Source organism: Triturus cristatus, chromosome 1_1 (assembly GCF_964204655.1).
Source record: "Triturus cristatus chromosome 1_1, aTriCri1.1, whole genome shotgun sequence".
NCBI classification, from domain to species: Eukaryota; Metazoa; Chordata; class Amphibia; order Caudata; family Salamandridae; genus Triturus; species Triturus cristatus.
The window spans coordinates 497,795,950-497,799,712 of NC_140579.1; the positions used below are offsets into that span (position 1 = coordinate 497,795,950).

Consider the following 3,763-nt stretch of genomic DNA (forward strand, 5'->3'; position numbering starts at 1 on the left):
AGCAGTAGGGTAGTGTTGGCGTAGGCGTACGCCATAGAGATACGGGCCGTACATACGCGGGTACGAGCCCTATCTCTATGGCGTACGCTTACGCAAACACTAACATAGTGCTACGGGCCCTACACACGCGGGTAAGGCCCGTAGCACTAGGGTAGTGTTGCCGTAGGCGTACGCCATAGAGATACGGGCCCTACACACGCGTGTATGGCCCATATCACAATGGCGTACGCCTACGGCAACACTACCAAGGTGATACGGGCCCTACACACGTGTGTACGGACCGTATCACTGGAGTAGTGGTGCCCTAGGGGTACGTGTGGAACGCACCGTACCTGTGTGTGGATAGTGAAATTACATAGGGAACACATGAGGGACAAGTATAAGGGCCTAAATGCATGCTGGTTGTCATGGAGAAAGAGTTTCCAGTTCAAAACTTTGCATCAGGTGGCCAGCAAAAGTCGGTTGGAGACAATATACTATGTTGCAAAGTGGTTGTTGACTTGACATCATGCTCAAATTTTGAACCATGCAAAGGCCCTCATTGGGGTAGGTTTAAAGGGATTGGAGGAAACGTAGGATGCAAATGAGATTGACCAATCACTCTGTACGCCTGTAAATGAAACAGCCCAGCAAGGGAGATATAAGGCAGCCAGGACCCATGAGAGAGCACTTGCCTGCACAACCTTTCATTCCACACCACTGCTGCTGCTCGTGATTCCTCTGGCACCATGTCCAGGTCTGTGGAGAGGGCCCAGCCATTCACCCAGGAGGAGAATGAGGCGTTGCTGGACGTCATCCTCCCACAGTACCCCAGCCTATATTGGAGACCAGGGGAGCAGGTGAGTGCTGACTCCACTAGCTGTGACTGTGCCCCTTTTTTGTGTCTGTCACTTCTGGCATTGTGTCCAATAGAAGGGGGGCCCCTATAGGTAGGATGGGTAGACAGAAGGAGTAGGGGACAATTAGAATCATAGGTAGAGGACAAAACCGACTGTCTACACTACAGTGATATAAATAAGCCCAAATATGGGTCTAGGTTGTAGAAAGGAACCGAAAGGCCAAAACATGATTTATTTAAATAACAAAAATCAAGATGATACTCTTTACACAAAAGGTAAACAGTATAAGATACGTTCCAGTTTACAAATATGTGGAGGTCCCACACACTTCAGACATACACACACTCATTCATGCATCATACTCATATATTCGGCAAAACACAAACATATACCAAACTGCATCAATTTCCAGTTAGGTTAAAAATAACATCAACGATATATACAATTTGACAAGGTGAGGATTCAAAAAAGCTCGTGCACTCCCAGTTCTAAGGGACAGATGGAATCTTCAGATGGGCACGAGAAAGTGAAAGCCAACGCACGTTTCGGTGTTTGCCCATACAGGGCTACACCTTCATCAGGGCAACGATGATGGTCGGCGTGTGGGACAACACAGTGGAGACCTATGGTTTAATCATCAAATTAAAGAAACAAGAAAACATAGAATCAAAATTTAGGAAGATATCCTGTTTGTAAGCGTTTAACAACATATCTCCATCACAGCTCTCAAACATTAAGGAATGCCACTAGTAATACATAGGGGCTAAAGAATAAACATCTGAGATACGAGTCAGTTAGGCCAAGGTTCAAAAGTAGGTAATATATTGATAACAATGGACCTATTTGATAAATTGCTTCAGTTAAATAAGACCGAAGTGCACCCAACAAAGTAGAATCTGAACAGAGGGAAAGTGATCAAAAGCAAGTATTGAGGCTCCAATGCTCAATAGGAAACGGTATCGAACAAGTGCAGATATAGCCAGAAAATCACCAAAAGCTTAAATAAAGCAAAGAATGTTCAAAGACAAATAATGAAACACCAGTGCTACATAGAAAGTGGTATCAAGAGGGTGCAAATATAGCCTAAAAATCACCAGGAGTTTGCGATAGATGAAGGATACTGGGAGAAATTGCAAAAGGGGAATCGTTTTTAGATCAGAGAAGATGACAACAAAAAAAGGATTAATAAGGAAAAAGCAATACCTTTAAATCAGGTATAATATTATAAAACAACTCTTCTTGGTAATGTTCAAGGAGCAATAAAAAAAGCATCAGACAGGAAAGCACATCAGTTCTATGTATAGTCTCCGAAGGAGAAGGGGAAAAGGAAGACGGACACGGAAAACAGGGGGGGGGGGGGCGTTTTTATTTTTTCAGACGGTTTGGTGGACACGTAAAACTCTATAGACAAAACAGGCATGTCAGACTTTTCATAACAGGATCAGGGGGAAAGGGGGGGAAAGGGTCAAATGGTGGCGTTCTCCTAGGGGGTCCAAAAGACTGCTGGCCAAGACGCTTACCTTACAAAGGATGTCACCATCGGACAGAATAAATTTCTTAACAGCGCCACACCCGGTTCTCCGCAGTAGTTACTTTAAGGATCGATATGGGGAGCATCTCAACTCAAGCCAGGTATAACGGAGCCTAAGAATAAAAATCGGACTTAGTTCAGGATGCACAGAAGGCTTGCATTAGGGCGGCCATAACGAAACAGCTTAAGACTGGGCAGAAGGAAAAGCCAAGGCTATGCCTTGTAGTAAACCTGTCCGGTAGTTAGCTCTATTTCTTTATAAGGAGGTCTATAAAGATAGGCACGGCTTAGGAGTTAAACAAGGAGGTCGGTAGCATAAGACTACACTAGTCGTGCAAGTAAGTTAAAACGCCCAACAAGGTGCACGAACGAGGGGACGGTTAAACGGAGGGACTTATAGGGGAGTTCTTACCGTCTATAAGCAGGTCACTCGGGCGAAAGTGCAACAGAAGTGATATAACTGGTTAACATGGAGATCTTTCCTTCATGGCCCAGGGTTTAAATATAGTGGGTCCAAGCCGTGATTCAATAATGGGAATTCTCGCGTTGGTATGCAGAGTTCCAAAAAAGAGAAAGGACTCAAATTCAATCGCCGTAAAGACTGACAGGAGTGGCGGCCATGTTAGAACAGAACAAGATAAAGTAAACTGGAGCATATTCCCAACAATTATTGGGGCATTTAGCTCAAAATTTCAAAGTAATAAAAAGAAGAACAAATAAGAATATGAGAATATATTTTGTGCGAGCAAAATTAGATCCGCCCGATCGACCACTCAAATAGGAAAATGGTAGGGTAACCAGGCTTATAAGGGTAAGTTTACCATCTGTGTGTAGATCGCTCGGGCATAAGTAGTGCAAAAGTAGGGTCCCGAGGGAGATCTAATTGGATTAAACGAAAGGAATTAGTGTTTCATAGGCCAGAGTTTAAAGTTAGTAAGGTGCAAGCGTAATCCAACAAGGTGAAAACTCGCATAAGTGTACAAGGATCCCAGGGTGGGGAGAGGGCTCAAATTTTCATCATCATTGAGGTTAGCAAATGTAGCAACCAGGTTGGAGCTAAATAGACTAAAATAGCAAAGGGAGGGGCCCTAACAGAGGTAGGGGCTTATGGTTCAGATTCAGTTTCAAAATTAAGAAACAAGCAACAACTAAGAAAGTAACCTCCAAGGTTAAAATAAAGGGCCAAGGGGCAAAGAAAAGAAATACTGGTATGTCATATGAGGACAACTCATGTTATAGCGTTTTCCCAGGGACAGAGCTCATTAAGACCCTGGGCAACTACATTCCGATAGTATATCCAAAAGACTTCCCTCTTTCTTCTAATAGTCGTGGAGTCCTTACCTACAGGGGTGTGTATCTTTTCCACAATAATCCATTTAAGATCTTGTTCTGA

At 43.7% G+C, this 3,763-nt stretch overlaps 1 long non-coding RNA gene across 1 annotated transcript; it reads right to left on the reverse strand.

The window, feature by feature from the left end:
- Positions 1-1,051: 1,051 nt before the first annotated feature.
- Positions 1,052-2,874, reverse strand: LOC146870471 (uncharacterized). Its single transcript, XR_014978166.1, has 3 exons — positions 2,783-2,874; positions 2,360-2,483; positions 1,052-1,462 (listed from the first exon to the last, which is right to left on the reverse strand). It is a non-coding gene; the product is annotated as an uncharacterized LOC146870471 (long non-coding RNA).
- Positions 2,875-3,763: the final 889 nt, after the last annotated feature.